The sequence below is a fragment of the Thamnophis elegans genome, chromosome 2, assembly GCF_009769535.1.
Source record: "Thamnophis elegans isolate rThaEle1 chromosome 2, rThaEle1.pri, whole genome shotgun sequence".
Taxonomy (NCBI): Eukaryota; Metazoa; Chordata; class Lepidosauria; order Squamata; family Colubridae; genus Thamnophis; species Thamnophis elegans.
In genome coordinates this window covers 11,466,680-11,486,119 of record NC_045542.1, presented here as the reverse complement: position 1 = coordinate 11,486,119, position 19,440 = coordinate 11,466,680, and the positions used below count along the sequence as shown (strand labels likewise).

At 40.8% G+C, this 19,440-nt stretch overlaps 1 protein-coding gene across 2 annotated transcripts in view; it reads right to left on the bottom strand.

Moving 5' to 3' along the window:
• The window catches only part of SLC38A5 (solute carrier family 38 member 5), a 41,324-nt gene extending 26,637 nt beyond the window's left edge, over positions 1–14,687 (bottom strand). The window contains exons 1-2 of one of the 2 annotated variants that reach the window (XM_032212052.1): positions 14,526–14,687; positions 4,505–4,668 (exon numbers count right to left, since the gene is read on the bottom strand). The gene's annotated coding sequence lies outside the window, so the exon portion shown is untranslated. The remainder of the gene's footprint in view (positions 1–4,504; positions 4,669–14,525) is intronic. The other variant, XM_032212053.1, reaches the window with a different exon arrangement.
• Between the last annotated feature and the right edge of the window lie 4,753 nt (positions 14,688–19,440).

Here is a 19,440-nt window from a genome sequence, read left to right as displayed (position 1 = left end):
AGACATTCTCCATCATAAAGCTAATTAACATAAAAGGCTGCATTGTTCCCACCACCATCCTATCCAGCAGTATGCTTCTTAGGTCTCTTAGTTACATTACAAGCTGAAGTCAAGCATTAAAGATTTTACCCAGTTCAGAAAATAAAAAAACAACAACCTGTGTTGTATGTCTGCTAGGAAAATTGTACCGAAGCCTCAGATTGCGAATCCCCTTAAACTGAAGATAGCAACAGGCCTCTCTGCAGTGGAATATTTTTGGGAAGGCCACTTAGGTTTCTAACCTGCACCACACTATAAATTTAACAAAAGAAAAATCCTGAGGGAATGGGGAAGGCCAAATTACTCAATCCTTGATCAAGTATATAATGTTAAATGCACATTTACATTTTCATATGACTACCCAAACCAGAGGTGTCGGGTAAATGAGACCTTTAACTTTCATCCCATTCCACAGTAACCCAATTAATCCCTCCCAACTTCTAGCTGTCTGGAAGAGAACTCCCACCAACGCTAATGGGAATAGTCCCAGGTGCAGAAAATAGAGAGAGGCACACCTGCCTCTGGGGCCCAGGAACCCAAGGGTTAACTATGCCACCTGGGAAAAGCTCTGAGGCTGGGTGGGGCAAAAATGCAAATGGGGATGTCTGATTGGTGCCTTGATCTTTAACCGCATCCTTCCCTTGGAGATATATTCCCACAGAAAACATAGAACAAGAACTTTCTATTCTGGTGGGATGAGCCCAGGGGCCCCACCACGCTGGGAGTAATAACTGTGACTGGATTCCTCAGTTCTTCTTTCAGCTTGTGGGAGGTACAAAACAGCAACTGTTGAGAACCCGTGCCCTCTAAATATTGTGAAACTACAGCCATTCCAGCCAACTTGCCCAACACTGCAACCCTACTATGGCATGAAAGGGGGCGAATGTGAAAGCTGCGTAAAGTTTACGGTCCAGTGGCATGTTCTTTCCAAAACAAAGGGTGGCTGATTTGAGGCTCAATGAACTATGTGAAATTAGCCCTTTTGATTAGTTTGTTGTTCAGTGTGTTGGGTTAATCATTCCTTAACCCAGGCGATGGGTTAACCATGGTTAAGTAACCAAGGGTAATTGTCTTGCAAACACAGCGGACTGGTGTCCCAGCTTTGGCCTGGTGTTTCCATTTGGTCATGCCACTTATGATTTCAGGTCAGGGGTTCCTAAACTTTCTGCCATCACCCCTCCTTTTAATCTTAACATACACACCCAGCCATCCACATATGGAAAAAGAACACAAAGGAACCATGAAAGCAATACAGTGACACTATAGGAAAGTTGGATTTATTGTAACAATAGAACTAAAGGGACTTTTACCTCTCCCCTGGATTCTGCCTGCACCTCCCCAAGGGAGGTGTACCTCACAGTTTAGGAAATCCTATGCCAGAAACACACCTAGGATGCAAACACAGGAGTTGGAGCCTGGGCGAAAGGAAAAGCTGGCCTGATGTGGTTGACTATGAAAATGCATGCAACCCACAAAAACCTGTTCCCAGGACACTCCTAAAGTAAAAGGGGTGGGAAGGAGAGGGAAAAAAAAGAGGCTGGGAAAGAAAAATCAAGAATTTAATATTAGCTATAGCTGGGCTTTATGGTATTTCCTTTCTGCACTATGAAATATAAAAACTAATCATCCATTCTTCAGCCACAGAAATGGAACACAAGTGGGCTACTGGTGTGTGGACTTCTTTAAACCTTCCTATTGATGAACAAGCCATGAGCATAGCCATGACTGGTGGTGCTATTTTAATATGTTTACTTACTTACGTTCAATTGTGTTCAGAGTGGTTTCTAGTTTAATAGCATTTTGCATGAGGCTTCCCTTGACCTAAAGTTTTCAAGCGTTTTGCCAAAGATTTTTAAACATTATGATTTATATTAATTGCCGTTAATAATGATAATAGCAGATTTACATAACGCACAGAGCCTTAACATGATTTTGTTCTTGATCAAAGGTTGTCTAAACCCTGCTTGCAACAATAGTATAGTCTGCAAACCTGTAGCTTACTGTGAGTGAATGCAGCCAATCATGTCTTCTTTAATAACCCATAATTAAGCAAACTGTGAGTTCAGATCTTACCGCAAGGGAAATATGTCAGTCCTTTTCTAAGTACTAATGAATTAGATTGAAATTAAATACATCTCTAGCCCATCCACAAAGGACAGACTCGTTGTTTACACAACTCGGCACTCTTAATCAACAGCCAAACATGACTAGTGTGTCATTTCACCACAGCACAGCACTGCCACCCCCACAGCCTTCATCCCATTTCGAGGTCTGAAATATCATCTTGATTTGCAAGCAATAAAGGCTTCTTTTTTGGACCGTGGGAAAATCTTTTATTTAGCCTGTGGTCCCAATCCCTCAAGAAAACCGAAAGATGAAATCAACCAAAAATGGTTTTACCCAATAGCTGCTAGCAGCAGGGCCAGAAAGATTATTTCCTTTTGTTTCATACGCACACGCATGCACACACACACACACAAAACACTTCCATTTTCTTCTCTTCCCAATTTTTTGCCCTTGGGTTGGTTGAGAATCTGAATTATTTACAAGGAGTATCCAGATTGTATGATGCAGTACAGAGTATGGATCTTTTAAAAAAATGTATTATAAAAACCGTGGTAGCTATGTTTGACAGAGTGACAAATGTGAACAATTATACAAAATGATAAATTACAACAAATAGATGTATACTGATAGAATGTTCACGAAACATGGGAAATGGGTTCACTGACAAATGCGCGCCGACAAAACCGCGCCGACAAAACCGCATCCACAAAAAGCGTGCAATCCACAAACAACATAGTGGGATGCGAAAACAACATTATAACCCTAACCCTAACCCTAACCCTAAAATGTTGTTTTCGCATCCCATTATGTTGTTTGTGGATGGCACGCTTTTTGTGGGCGTGGTTTTGTTGGCGCGGTTTTGTGGGCGCGCATTTGTCGGGTCAGGGGGAAATGGATAGAGAAATGTTAAGATGTACAGTACTAGTAGAAAAGTAACTTGAGATATATGGGAAATTAATGTTTAAGAATCAAAATTTGCTTTATTTACTGTATAAAAAAACATGCTTCTGCTACTTTGCCATATGAAAGTGAGAGTTGGGGTGCTTCAGGAGAAATACAGAAGTCAATTGAATGCAGTGGCAATGGGGAATTTGTGTGATAACAAGGCAAAATAAAAAAATAAACGGATTACAAAATACTGTAAATTGAATACAAAAGTATCCAACATGAGCAATAATAATGTAGAGAAGCATAATCATACAGCTGAATGACTTATATGATCTGAAGAGAAACTGAAATATGTCATATGCAGTAAAAAAAAAGTAAATGAGGATCAAATTGCAAAACATATATAAGAAGAATTAACAGGGCAAAAATAAAAAGATCAAGAAAATCATGGGTCTTTCTCACTGATCTCAGCCAAATTCCTTAAGAAGACATACGTAAGCATACTTACAAAATTATGACAAAAAATGTGTTTCAAATAACTATATTGGTACATGCACTGAAACTCAACAGAACGGGTAAAATAAATGTATGGCAAATTTCAAATGACCTCTCCAGACCAAACTGAAATAGTTTTTAATAATGAAAAAAAAAAGTTAGAAATGTTCTGAACATTGTTCAGAACAAACAAAATTCCTGCCAGTGTGGAAATTTAGTTACAATTCTACTTTTAACTAATAATAGGAGAGCAATGATTGGGCACGGATAGGAACCTCCTCCCTCACAGCAGCCTTGGGCACAATCATGACTTTTGAACAATTAAACAACTGGTATCAAATTTCTGAAATGTCCTCCCAAAGATGACATTTCTAACCACTGAGTGCATTTCAGGTAATTTACCTCAAAGTCACTTTTATTTATTTATCTGTTGCATATTATCCACAAATACAGCAAAACTGGAATGAGATACACGGAAAATATAATTATGTTATCTCTGAACAGTACAATACAGAAGTAAGAAAAAACATAGCAATTTTTTAAGATCTTGCAACTAGGACTTCTGAAGACAGAAACTGGCCTATTCAGACAAGTAAAATGAAGGGGAGCTTATTGTCTAATCTATTTAGGGGTTGCAAAATTGAGGGAAATGTAGGGAGAAGAACGGGCAGAAGTCAGACGGTCTATAGTTCCTGACCTGAATAAGTAACAGGTTTAATTTCTTCATCCTTCTATCAGGCTAATGGCTACAACAGTTATATTCTTTCAGAATCAAGTGGGAATATGACCCCGAGACTTCCTGTCCATGCCCAGAATTTTAATCATCAATAAGTTTCTTCAGACGCTACAATTCAAACTATCAATGCACATTTTGCAGCAAGCTCTACTTTTCATTTTCTTAGTAGAATATTCAGAATTTTTAAAAAAAGAACATTAAGAAACAACTATTGCTAAATGTGAGTATGATGACACTAAGTCTGCAGAAGGGAAATGGGTGTGCAAAGTAACCACAAACCTTTTAGCAGATAATGTCCAGACCACTAATCTTTAGAATGAGTTCTTTCTCACAACAATCTGACTTTGATACCCGAAGGATCCTGTTACAACAAGTATGTTGTTTCTTTCACTGTTGCAGCAGATTGGATCACCAAGTTTGTACTATCGTAAGCGGGCTTCTTCCTATGATACAAAATACAAACAATCACAACAGGAGGACTCAGCAGAGGTTGGAGCAAGTGAAAAGCATTTCTGGTTCTGAAGTTCTACTGACAAAAGGAGATTGATTTATGTATTATGTAACCTCCCACTCCGGTGGCAACAACATTCAATCAATGAAATAGGCCATTTTATGGGCTCCGTTCTACTCTGGGGTCCCCAGGCCCATTGGCAAAACCAGGCTTTCAGGGTCTTGTGGAAGAGCCAGAATGGGGGCCAATCTCTGTGGGGATGATGTTCCACAGGAAGGGAGTTATCACAGTGAAAGCCCTTCTTGATCCTATTAGATCAGGGGTGTCAAACTGGCAGCCCACAGGCCAGGTGAGTTTTACACGTAGGCCACGCAAACCACAGCTCCGCGAAGGGAAAAAACATCACGATACGTCATATGATGGCAATGTGACACAGTGAGTTTGACACCCATGTACTAGATGGACCTCCTTAAGAGAGAAGACTATAGCATGCCTTGCCTCCCTGCTCTGGTGGGTCATGTAGATGTGACAAGCAAAAATAGTCCGTCAAATAACCTGGCCCAAGGTGACAACCAGCACCTAGAATTGGACCTGGATGTACACAAAGACTGGGGAAATACTTGAAAACATGCTCACAATAACTAATGCAACCAGGTGAATCATTACAAAAAAGGCAGGAAGGTGCAGGCGGCAGAAAGAATGTATAGCAGTTTTAATACAACCCATTCTTTGCTCAATAATTTGAGTGGGACAAAGCAAATTGTTTTGGAATAAGCTCGAAGAAGTTAGTATGTGAACATTAGATGGATGTTTCAAGAAATACACACAGAATTGCAGCAAAGTAATATAAAAGATGATTTACATCTGGTTATAGGCTATTTTCCTTCATTCAGTCTACTGTCTTGTCTGCCTTGATCAGTTACCATATATCTTAAACACATCTGAAGGGCACTGGGTTTGTGTTAGTTATAACTAAGGAGCTATCCCATATTCACTCCTAGACTTTGTTTTACAGAAAATGGATGGTCATTGCATGGAGCGTAGTCTTTTCTCTTTTGCCCAAGAGCCAATTTTATGAAATCAACTGAAGTATCTCTTATTGAAGAGAAGCCATTTTTTTAATTATTCTGTCTTTCTATTTTATAACTGTAGATAGCAATAAACATGTGTAAAAGGAGAATCAGGTACAGGAAACAAAAGACTTCAAATATTGTTGAATTACAGTTCCTAGCTTGTACAGCTGACATGGGTTTACACATAGGTTGCTACAAGTTGCTGTGAGCTCATCAACATTTGGAAAGCCATACGTTCTCCAGGTTTTATGCTTCAAAATGTTGAGGTGGTATTATCATGTAAAGTCATAGAATATAAGAGATTTAGTTTATATTCCATCATTCCTCTGAGGAGCTCCAAGTGTGTTTGTGGAGTGGGGGTGTCACCTTTCTTTTATTTACACAAAAGTGTGAAGTAGACTGTGCTGAGAAAAATGATTGAGACTAATCCACCTGGTGGATTTCAAGCTGAAGCAGGGCCCCACCATTCAACACTAATTACAATATAATATTAGCAATGACATCATTATACTTCTACAAATTAAAACACTATTATTATAAAAATCTGTTTATTTTATATGAATTATTTCACTCTGTATAGGGACCCAAGCTAAACAGGGCCAGGAAAGTGTGAGAATTTTGAATCTGTGTAATTTAGGGTAATAAGACATTTGAGTCTTGAGCAAGATAAAATCCAATATTGTAGAAAATCGGGGTAGATTCCGATTTCTAGTACCTCCTCCAAATATCAGATCTGATGTGACTTTGTATATGTCTGGGGATCGCACAAGAGTAGCTCAAACCTAGCTGTTAAGTCAAGTGATTAACAAAATCCCTGAAATCCGAAAAGGGCCTGGATACTTTCCAATAACAAATGCTAAAATATAAAGAATTGTCTGCTACTGATATGTGGATTGACTAACAGCACAACCATTGCATTCTTATTCTGAGGTAAACCCCTTTGCACCCATTGGTTCCAGAAAATTGTGCCCAGCACTAAAATTGCATTGTGTTAAGTCCAGTGCTTACTTCAAAGGAAGCCAGGAAATGATTGTATAGCAAATGCTTACTAAACCAAAACAAAATGATATAAAAATACTCTCTTTCATTGTCAAAAACAAATCAAAGTGTATGTTTGCATTTTGTCTCAACCAGTTCCACCAAAACCTCTTAAGCTACACAAACAAATAAGATTCGTTTTCTCAGCTCTACTTTCCTTTGCAGGGCATAAAATGGTTCACTTCCAAACCAGCTGCTTAAATAATTGCTGTATTTACTGACCGAATTCATGAATATCTGCTTAATGAAAAACTTCATAGAAATATGGGTGTGTTTCTGTAGAGGGTAAAGAAGTATAAGCTTGTCAACAAGTAAAGTCTTAATTTAGCCAGGGAAGATATAGTCATCATATTCAGCTCCATTACCTAAAAGATGTTAACAATTTAAAAATAAATCTTACCAATATTTGCTTGGAACTAAATCTCATAGAGTTTCAACAAGGTTTACTCCCAGGAAAATATGTCCAAATTTGCTTCCTAAATTTGAGTTTGTTTAATCTACCAAAGAAAACATCTAACCTAAATACTGAAATTGATAATGAAATGCCAAAATCAGAGGACTATGGACTTAAACTAGCAAGAACTGATTGCTGCTGTCTCATGCATGTAGGATCTCAGCGTTAATAGGGATACTAAGGTCTTTCTGCCCCTCCTATTACAAATATTAGTGATGCAATTGAGGCCTGCCACCCACTCCTCTTTCCAAATCTTTCTTCCAAATAATTTTATTAAACATTACAAATAGAATAAAAACTAATAGCGACTACAAAAAAATATAAAAAGAAAAACAGAATGAAAAAAGGAAAGAAAAAGGAAGGAGAGAAGGAGTTTCCCTCTTCATCCCAGCAAACGTAAACAATTTTACTAGTTTATCACCATTTCTTAATACAACGTATACTCCCTTTTTCCCCATAACTCTTATCTCTAAACTAAAAGCAAAATCCAAAACTGTTATCATTGTTCCTTATCAACAGAAGTTGAATAAGGAATACCAGATACAATTAATCAATGTTGAACTTGAATGAATAAGCCAATCACATATTCATTCTGAATTGAATAATTTTGATTTTTAACCCCTTCAAATAAAGTTCCAGAACTTGATTTCTGTTCATCTTTTTCTTTCTCCCAAGAAACTTTCGGGAACTTTAAAATATCTCTTTTGTACATCCAGAAGTAAGGTATGTCTCTTTCTTCAGTCACTTCTCAAAAAGACTTTAACAGACTTCGTTTGTCCTTCCCTCTTTCCAAATCAATGTACATTGTGTACAGGAATCAGGCAATTCTTATCAGATTGCCTGGTTCCAACAGAGGTATTCATGAAGTCCCATAGCTTCTCTATGGGGATGGTTCTTGTAAGTGTGAAGAAAATGGGGACCAAAGAAACTAGATAAGCTATCCCCTGGGTTGGATTAGAACCTGTCACCTAGTGGCTTTCACCAACTAGCAAATAGTATATTGGTAGTCCTTGACATACAGCAGTGACCATTCAAAGTTACAACATCACTGAAAAAAGTGACTTATGATCATTTTTCATACTTATGGCCCTTGCTGCATTCCCATAGTCACCTGATCAAAATTCAGACACTTGGCAAATGACTCATATTTATGACGGTTGCAGTGTCATAGGTTATAAATCATCTTTTGCAACCTTCTGAGAAGCAAAGTCAATGGGGAAGCCAGATTCACTTAGCAACCATGTTACTAACTTAACAACTGTAATCATTCACTTAACAACTGTGACAAGAACGGCTGTAAAATGGGGCAAAATTCACTTAACAAATGATTCACTTAGCAACAGAAAATTTGAGGTCAATTGTGGTCGTAAGTCGAGGACTACCTGAAACCCAACCTACGATGAGCGGCTCTCTGTGTGAGAAGGTCTTTTCAATACATCCTCCTAGATCAGAAAGACTTCGGTAGAAGACTCACCTGGTATCTATGGTTGTGAGAGTCTTTCCATGCTGTGGGTAGCGCTAAAGGCACAATTAAATTGGGAGCCAGAAGACGATTTAAAAGGTCCACAGCCATCATCCACTAAAGCAAGTGTCTCCCCTGAAAAGATTGCCAATTTCCCCACTCCAATGCATAGATACTTTGAAATAAGCTCCATGTGCTACCTTCATATTAGATGGCAACACTGGGAGGAGCAATACGCGGCAGCACACACATGTTCAGTGCGCATCCACTTTAAACAAAAAAAAAACACACGCCATCCTAAGGACAACCATCAATCGGCAGGAAGAAGAGCAAGATGTAAAACCAGCATTTTTTTTTCAGATATGCTGTTTAAGGGATCTTCCAAAGGCAGAGTCTTATTTCTTGACCCACCCCAACCCCCACGTTCTTTTCTCCAGAATCCAGATGCTGACAAAAATTAGCATCAGCCAGGCCATGCCCAAAGACAACTGCAGCTATTCTTGTCGGTCTTGCTTAGGGTGGAAAAAGTGCTGAAATTGCTTCCAGCTGTATCCATATGCATTCATTCTTCCGTTCTCCCCCACGCAACTGTAGGCATATGAGGACAACCAGACAAATATGCGCCTTCCCCAACTTAAAACTGCAAGTGCCGAGCATGGAAACTGGAAAAAAAAGGCATATGCTCTGCAGCCACTCCCTTTCTGAGGTTGCAGGATAAAATTTTTCTTGTGAGCTGTATCTCGCTTCCTGGATTAGCTGGAAAGCCCCTCTCCCCATTTGCAAGAGAAGAAATGAGCATTACTGTCTAGACATGGGATGGTTGCTGTGTACTCCAGGCCAATGGAAAAAAACTGCAAAGGCCAGAAGATGACAGGGCTTGATATATGAATGAAATCAACCTACGGTACTGGCCAAGGTTTGGGAGAGTAACTGAGCCCTAAGCAGTTTCTATTTGGTCCCAGGTTGATCTCTGTTTGTTGAAAGGAGCAGGAATGCAGCTTGACCCTGAAAGACCCTGGCAGCAATTCTGATGCAGCTCAACTGCTCAGCCCTCCCAGGGTATCTTCAGTGCTGAAACCAAGCCCAAAATAAAATTAGGAAAAATGCTTCCAAGTCTATATAACATCTCAGGGCTATTTACACATCATTTGATGACTCAAATTTTCCATCGCATATGAGTTAAAAAGACCTAAGCCCCTCAGCTACAATGTTCACATTGCCCGTGGCACGACAAAACCACGGTCCACTAAAGCGCGCCCGATTAAAGCGCGTACCTGACGTCATCAGCAGCGCGACAAAAAGGACCGCGGAGAAAAAAGGGCGCTTTAAAAAGCGCTTTTAAAGCAAGCCAATTCACGTAAAGGTAAGGGTTAGGTTTAGGTTTAGGGTTAGGTTAAGGGTTACGTTAAGCGTTAGGGTTAGCGTTAGGGTTAGGTTTAGGGTTAGGTTAAGGGTTAGTGTTAGGTTTAGCGTTAGGTTAAGGGTTAGGTTTAGGGTTAGGTTTAGGGTTAGGTTAAAGGTTAGGTTTAGGGTTAGGTTTGGGGGGGTTAGGTTTAGGTTTACGCGTTAATTTTAGCTTTACCGCTCACAGCGCGCTTTTTTCGTCGCGCTGTGATGATGTCATGTACGCGGTTTCGTCGAGCGCTCTTTAGTCGACCGCGGTTTTGTGGTGGAACCCACATTGCCTACCCTACAAGGCTTACTAGCATCAGTCCTCCAAAACTGGTTCAGACGAACAAAACTTCCAGCGATTACTTTACACCCGCAGTGGGATTCACTTATCTTTCCTAGCGGTTTGCAAATGTAATCTTCCGTAATCTCTGCGGATGACTACTAAGGGCAGAGAAACACATTCTCACATTGTGAATCAATATTAATTCCAAGGAAAATTCGAGCCTTGGCAATTCTCCCTTTGGATCCAGCAAAGGAACTAAAGCTCATCCTGGTTTAAAAATAAATATATTCTTTGAACACAGACCCAAACAGGAAGAGGAGAGAAAGAATAGGTTCACTACACTCTTCTATACAGGTAGTCTTTGACTTATGACCATTATGGAGTCTGTCCATTATATCCTTTTTTTTGTGTGGCAATCGTTAAGTGAATTCTGCAGTTGTTTATCAAAACAATGGGCACAATTTTACCAAAACCTGGAAACGGAGATTTTCAGCAAAACCTGGAAATGCGGATTTCACCAAAACTGTTATAAAATGCTGTCACATGACTGTAGGATGGCTGCAGAGTTTGGAAAGATTACACTGGAAACAGTCCTAGCTGCATTCATACATTGTTGCGCTAAATCATATAATGGTTAACTTGGCTTTGATTTAGTGCAATGTGTGAACCTAGCACTTTGTATTTGTAAACCTTTGTTTATAGGTTGAGTTTATATTAAAATGAACGTATAGATAGACCAACTGCTACCTGGTTACTGAGTGCCTGAAGTCCAGTTACATGATCAGGGGAACAACCACTAGAACTTTATATCTAAGTCATAAGTAGCCTCAGGCAGGTCTCTTGTAACTTCAAACAGTTGCTAATCAACCTGTCCTAAATTAAGGACTAACTGCAGTAGGACCTAAGCAGAAGATATGAGCAAGTAGTGGAGGTGGAATGGTGAATTTTTATCTTTTAAAAATATACCTAATTACATGTTAAGACTTTTTAACAGCATAAAGATATATATACATGTTTGGCAAATGTTTATGAAAACAACAGATTCCTAAGTTTGTGCAGGCTTTGAAAGTTGATTCCAAAAAAAGTGTTCCAGCCTTTGCACAACTCTGCTATGTATTTAGAGCTCTGGACATTTTTCAGACTTCTAAATAAGTGTTGCTTATTTATTTAGCACGTCTAAATCATCCTATCACAAGACTTGGGGAAAGATTTGGAAAAAGAGTAGTTAGTGGATTTCTTACAGCAGCAAGAAGCAGCAATTTCTTTTTATTTTAGGCTCACTTGAAATCTTACTTACTAATGAACTGCTGAAAAGTGTTGCACTTTGCAAGAGCTCCAAACATAACCACTGTTGCCTAATAAAGTAAGCAAAGGTGTAAAAAAGTGACACGTATAAATGTGGGAAATAGATTTAAATGACCGGGTACTTTATTTGCAAAGAATATTGAAAAGACTCTCTATGTTTACACTATTAATTGTGGTGATGGGAGGGAGGATGTCAAATAAATCTGCCATTATTTGATGAATACTGAAAGAAGGCAATCACCAGACACGGGACAGATATACTGACCTTATTATCCATGGTTAAATTCAGCTTTATTGCTGCATTTGGAAGGTATCAAACCCGTCCCTTGGACACAAATTAGTGAAGGCATAGACAAACACACACATATACACTCCCCATTTTCAATCTTTCCTATTTTGGTAACCAATATATCAATTTTAAGTATTTACATAGTAATTAAACTGCACATGGTGCAATCAAACACAGAGAAGATCTTTATGGATCCTACAACAAAGAAGACCTATCTACAAAGCATCCCTAAATATAGATTAATTACTACCCTTCAATACATTTTAAACCAGCCTAAAATGCCCACAAGGCAGGAAACAGAGTAACCACTCTGAACGATGTTAAATGTATAGAATGAGGGGAAAAAAATAGAGGCATTGAATTACTTCAGTGGAATCACTGTCCATCAGGGGGTGTGGGGCTGACATCACATATACCATGATTTCATTGTGCAAATGACACAATTTCATAATTCACATGGAATGTTATTAGGAAATATATGTTGCAATCTTGCATATATTCCCTAATATTCCATGCACAAAGGCATTGTACTTTCTGCTAACCCACCTTTCAGATATGTGGGCATTGAAATTTCCAAAATCCCTTTGGCTTCACTGGCTGGCAATTGGAGCTGAAGTACAACAAGTGCAGAGGGCACCTGGTTGAGGAAACTGCCCTAAACTGTCCAGAATAATACTCTTTCCCTAGATCAAAATCTAGAATTCAAAATCCACCCTTTAAGGTAGCCTGAGATATTTGGTGCCTCAGTACAAATAGTCCATTGAAATTACTGACAATGTTTCACCTTTTAAAGGAGCCAAGCTTGTCTAGAGGGAAATTTTATTTTTTTCAAATATCCTCCCATTATCTGTGATATGCAGACAACTTTACACAGTAATGTTAAAATTATAGGTAGTCCTCGACTTAACAACCACTCATTTAGAGACCGTTCAAAGTTGCAACAGCACTGAAAAAAAGACCTATGGTCAGTCCTGGTGCCTAATAGGACTCTACCAGCATCCCCAGAGTCATTTGATTGAAATTCAGGCACTTGGCAACTGATATGTATTTGCCACTGTACTGAGGTCATGTGATCACCATTTGTGATCTTCCCAGCTAGCTTCCGACAAGCAAAGTCAATGGGGGAAGCTATACTTGTTTAACAACTGCTTGATTCACTTAACAACTTCAGCGATTCACTTAGCAATCAGGGCAAAAAAAAAAGGTAATAAAAATCAGGCATGATTCATTTAACAATCAACTTGCTTAGCAACCGAAATGTGGGTCCCAATTATGGCCATAAATCAAGGGCTACCTGTATGGCAGCGCTAAAGCGATTTGAATTCACTGTTTATTGTAACAGTAATTTCTAAGATTTAGTCTTTTGAATCTTGATTCAAAAAGCTAAATATTAATAAACTGAGTTTAGGCCATCTTATGTACTGAATACACACTTGACAGGAAAAAGCATATTCAACACAGTACTGTATTCCCAATCCCTGCCCTGCTAAACATTGCTGTCTTCCTTCTCCAACAAGACTTCTCTGATCCCCAGAGAGATGCCCTGCAACTTATAATTCATGTTCAAGTTTGACCGACTTAATTCTCTTTGAACTTGGGGCCATTTCAAGCAGGATCCACCTCACCCACCCCTAAAACGCACCACGAGTCTAAGCGGGTATCCAAACGTTCAATTTTAACTAAAACTCCCGTCCAATCCATTTGTCTACTCTAGAATCCAATGAATAATTTGCGCTGGTACCTTCTCTTCTTTATTTCAAAGATGGGGTGGTAACCGACAAGTTGTTCTGGGATCGATTTCGCATGTGTGCTTGGAATGTCCGGGTGTGTTTGTCCGGGTGTGTGTGTGTGTGTGTGTGTGCTTGCATACAATATACGTCTATATATTTCGAGAGAGCCCACGTGGCAACAACTAATCACCCAAAATAAAACACCCAGCCCTTCCAGCCAACGGCTTGCCGAGAGGGTTAGAAACCCTGGTTTCTCCCCCCCCCCCACCGTCCTGAACGCTAGCATGCATGAAGCCACCCCTCCGCGCCCTCTCTTCCCCGCTGAGGCCCCCTAAAAGGGGTTTGTCTCTCGCTTGTACGCGTTGGCTTTCCCGGCCAAACCCACCAACTTACAACCGCGGAACCCAGCGCCGCCGAGAAGCACCTCCACACGCACACACTTACAGTCCCACACAAAACTGCTCGTCCCTTGGTGACCCCCCCACGCGCTCTTTTGGTCAAAGTTTCTTCGAAGTCCCTTGAAGTCTCCGCGGCCGGCGGGGGGAAGAGTGGGCGCTCCCCCAAAGGGCCCTCTCCGTGGAGGTGCGGGGGGGGGAGGGCTAGAGACTTGGAGAGGGCAAAGGGACCCCCCCTCCTTCTTTTCCTCTTAAGCCCCACGACCTCCTTCCCCCCCCCTCCTTCCCGCCGCTTTCCCAAACGGCGGCCGCTCGGACATCTGATGCAACAGCTCGAAGGGGTTGCAAGGAGGAGCAGCGCGCGCCTCGTTGGGTCCGCGCTCGCGCCTCTCCCCTCGCGCCGTCCCTCCTCTGAACAGCGCACTCACCTTCTGCTTTTCTTGAGGGAAGAGCCTGGGAGCCTTGAGAGAGGTTTTCCCCTCCGAAGAGAGAGAGAGAGAGAAGCAGGGACAGAGAGGCAGGGAGAAGAAGAGAAGTGGAGCGGAGCTGAGGTTTTGGGGCTAGAGGGGGCAGCTCTCCCAGAGCGCGCAAACATATACACAGAGAGGCGCTGTAAGCGGCGGGCAGGGGCGGACGGGCTAGCGCGTGCCAGCCTCACAGCCAATCACACCCCGAGGAATTAAAGACTTCAGAAGAACGAGGGCCGGGGGGAGGGAGGGGGGAGCGCGTGGAAGGAGAGCAGGTGAAGCGCGGGCTCTTCGTCTTTTGTTCCTCGCACTCCGTCCGAAGCTCCGATGGTCTCGCCGAGCCTTCCGGCGCCCCGGAAAATCCCAACAGTCTGAAAAAACCCTGAGAGAGGTTCCGTGGTCGTGTAAAATTCATCGTGTCGTGCGCTCCCCGCACATTAGTATAGCTTGCCTTTTTTGAAGGGCTGTAGTTGTGTTAAGCAATAGTTAGGCTTATATACCGCTTCATAGGGCTTTCAGCCCTCTCTAAGCGGTTTACAGAGTCAGCATATTGCCCCCAACAACAATCTGGGTCCTCATTTTACCCACCTCGGAAGGATGGAAGGCTGAGTCAACCTTGAGCCTGGTGGGATTTGAACAGCCAAACTGCTGAACTGCAGTCAGTTGAAGTAGCCTGCAGTGCTGCATTTAACCACTGCGCCACCTCGGCTTAACACACCAACGGGCAAGTGCTTTACAGATAGCCCTCGACTTTCAGCAGTTCGTTCAGTGACCGCTCGAAGTTACAGCATAAAAAGTGATTTACGGCCGTTTTTCACACTTGCGACGGTTGCAGGGTACCTATGGTCACGTGATCAAAAGCCAGATGCTTGGCAACCGGTTCATATTTGATGCGGTGTCCTGAGATCAGCTTTTGCGACCTGACAAGCACAGTCAATGGGGAATCTGGATTCACTTAACAACCGCGTTACTAACTTAACAACGGCAGTGATTCGCTTAACAACTGCGGCACAAGAAAAGATGGGGCAAACCCGTTTCACTTAGTAACATAAATCTTGGGCTCAGTTGTGGTTGTAACTCAAGGACTACCTTATTTCTTTGTATTTGGTTCTATTCGTCAGTGGTTCACACCTGTATGTCTTGTTACTTGATGTTAACACCTGCTGTGTCAATGAGACACTTCAGATCTACTAGTCATCTGTAAACACTGGTTTATGCCACCCCCATGCATTTCTGCGGATGCAGGGATTTGCAGTCAGCAGTCCAAAATGCAGCAAATAACTTGCAGTCAAAAGCGATTTGCATAATATGAACCAGATGATAATGCACTTAACTATGTAAGCCAGCTCTTTGGCAAATAATTTTAAAAGGTTAAATCAAACATTTGTATGCAGCATTTGCGACATATGAGATGGTTCATTTATACATGACATCAAGTGGTAAAATATACATGTGGGGTATTGGTCTGTAATGTTTTTTCTATGTGGATAAAAACAAAAATTCATAAGACACATATGAAAATTGGGCACAATTTTGCTGTTTCACATTTTTCATATTTATTATTGGCTGTTGTTTGGGTTTTTTTTTTGCATATAATAAATCAGATATGAATGCATGAATGATTGTAGGGCCATGATCAATTGTTGGAAGAAATGTCCATCTGGGTTCACCTCCAAGTGGGGAAAAAGACACTGGAAACATGGAGGCTGCTTGGAAAGATGGTTTAATGGTGAACAGGATCACATGGCTTGAGCTCCTGAACAGAAAAGGGGGAATCACATGCTTCCAGATGTTGGGTGAAGAAGAAAAAGAGAGAGACATGCTGAAAGTCCCTGGTTTTATGCCCTCGCTTGGCTTTAACCTGAGCTTGTATTCTAATTGGTTGTCAGACTCCCATGGAGCCATGCAGGGGCAACTCTGTAGGCTGTGTTTTGAGTCCCAGGTTTGGTTAAGCATTACTTCTTCCCAGGTGCCCTGTGGTGAGATGGGTAAATGGCTAATACTATCATGCCTTAATCCCATCACCCTGGAGCTGAAGGGGGGAGATCTTTGTTATGTAGAATAGACTAAGGCTTTTTAATGGCCCATTGACAAAGGTAGGGGCTATTAAGAGTGAGTCTGTTTCCTGCCAAAAAACATATTTCTCCATTTCTTATCCAGGGAAATATAATATTCTGCCTTTTCAATATTTCCCAGGATATTTCATTTTTGTAGGAGGGGGGTGGATTTTAACTTCCTACACTTTAAAAAACAGAGAATGCTATTGGCCCACATAATTAAAACTCCCAGGAGATGACAAACGTTTGTGTGTTTGTGTTTGTGTTTGTGTGTGTGTGTAAACAAATTATGTAGAAAGTCAATACATTTTATATAACATGTATCAAGAGTCTGAGCTACAGGACAGATAGCAACAATAACGTATTTTATACACTTCCTTGTATTCCCCCACTCCGCCACCCCCCAAGCATTTCCATTCATACCCTTCCAATCCAACCAGCATAACCACCAAGTTTGCTAATGCCTCCTCCTATATAGTTGACAGAAATAAAAGAAATGATTGTAGCACAAAATCACAAGATGGCCCTCTGAAAAATCTGATTGCTTTGATTCCTGCCAAATTACAAATAGGACTGGAATGCCTTCCTTTAATTTAACGAAGAGCTTGTGGCTGAGGCTCCCTGGGCCCACTTCCAACTGCCTGCAAAGCATTTATTGGAAACCAGTTAATTTCTCAGAACATTCCATATATCAGGAAACTTTTTTAAAAGAGGGCATTGGGAGGTTCACAACAGAGGTTAATGATCAGCACAATTTCTAAAACACCCTGTTTCTCAACCTCAATAATTTTAAAATGGGTGCATTTCAGTTTCCACAATTCCCCGGCCAGCATGTCCACACATCTTAAAGTTGTTGAGGTTGTGAAACACTGGTCTAAAAAATGTGCATTAACAATGATGTGGAAGAAGAATCTCTTGTTTATGAAGTTAATATTGTTTTCATGGCAAATCAGATTGATTATTCTCTCCCCAGGTAGGGTACATTATTTACAGTACAGTATTACCTTGGTCCTCATAATTTATTGGTTCTGGAAGGCATGATGAGTACCAAAAACGATGAATTTTTCTCACGAGGAAAAATGTAGTGAGTCATAAAGCAGCTGGCACCAGCAAGCTCTAGCTTGTGCGTTGAGTACCAAACAAACAATGAGTACCTGTGTTGAATAACAAACAAGGAGTACTGGGACAAAAAATTTCATGTCAAAATGCGTTGAGTACCAAATTTGATGAGTTTGAAAGCAATTGAGTTCCAGTCTACCATTAATTCTCACTCAAAATCATACAAATTACCCCATAGGAAACCCTGAAATTTATACTGCTTCCTGAGCCAAATCTACCATTGGACAGCAGCAGGAAACTAGCATCACAGACAAGGAGTTCTGGAAGGGAGGAGAAGCAGCAGGGGCACCCTCTTTGCTTCTCTTCCTGGACTCCCCAACTATGTCCTTCTATTGGTGGACAACATTCTTCCCCATCTTTCCTAGACTTCCTCCTAGCCCAAATGCTGGCTGGGGAATTCTGGGAGTTGAAGTCCGGACATCTTCAAGTTGCCAAGGTTGAGAAACACTGCCCTAGCCTCTGGTTATGCATTCCCTAGGACATGCCTCCATGGCTCATGCTGATCCAATTCCACCCATTTCTGCAGATGGCCTTAGAAGAAGCAGCATCTTGTCCCTTGTTTCTGATAGCAGAAGATCTTGGGCTGATCCCGTTAGGACTGGAATTGTCAGATGTTCTGCTCAAAACAGACAATTTGGTACAATTGGTTTCTTTCTCTGCTCTTTATATTGTATGCAAAGCATGTATACAAATTCACTATCACTTTGGCTGTATAAGGACCTGTTTATTGGCTCCGTTTTAGCCAAGTCTCAGAAAAAGCTTGCTCTGGAATTTCCATTTCACCCCAGGTACAGGCCTTCAAACAGGCTTGTGCTGTCATTTGTAATAATTAGGCTGCCTTACTAATGAGGTATAAACAATTGGTTAAAGCAACTTGGGATTCCAAAGGATGAAGGATTAATACCAAAGGTACTTGCGGTGACCTCAGTAAGTTCTGGTCAGCTCTTTTTCTCCAATGCCACTTCCTTTCCAGACCATACGGTCTTACACCCAATAGATCTGATGCCATGGAAAAGTTGTCAATTACCATCTCTGGTTATGTGGTACAGTCAACCCTATCACGTCTTTGTAACACTTAATGCTGAGGGAAAGATGTCTATGATAAAGCTGGGTGCTTCACGCAGTGATAGCTAAAACTATATGAATGCTATCTCTCAAAATCTGTCACCAAAAACATCTGAATTTTACAGAAGAGCGCATTATGCAATCATTGCTTCTATTGATTAACTACTTTGTATAATTTATCCTGCTTTTGACCTCATGGAAAGAACATTGTGTAATGAGAAGTAATAAAGCCTTCCCTCTCAGTAGCTGCATTGACCACATCACTACCCCACCTCCTTTTTTTTTTTTTAAACTGACCTCTGAATAAACTGGCCTGGATGACTTGCTTTCTCAGAAAACTCTTTGCATCACTTGTAGGAGAACCTTGTTTAAAGATTTTAATTAAATATCTTGTTAAGATATTTTAATTAACATGGGATTCGTATTTGGCTTATTCAAAAGATTGAAAAACTTTCTTCAATATCGGTACTCTGGGGGTAGAAGCTATTTCAGTTTTACTTTCCTCCCATATTTCTCCTGCATTGTCTTTTATTACATATAATCCTCAACTTGCAACTGTAAATTGAGCCTGTAATTATGGTCATGAATCATGGCGTTTTTAAATTAGTCATTGTGTGACGTGACCACAGTCAATT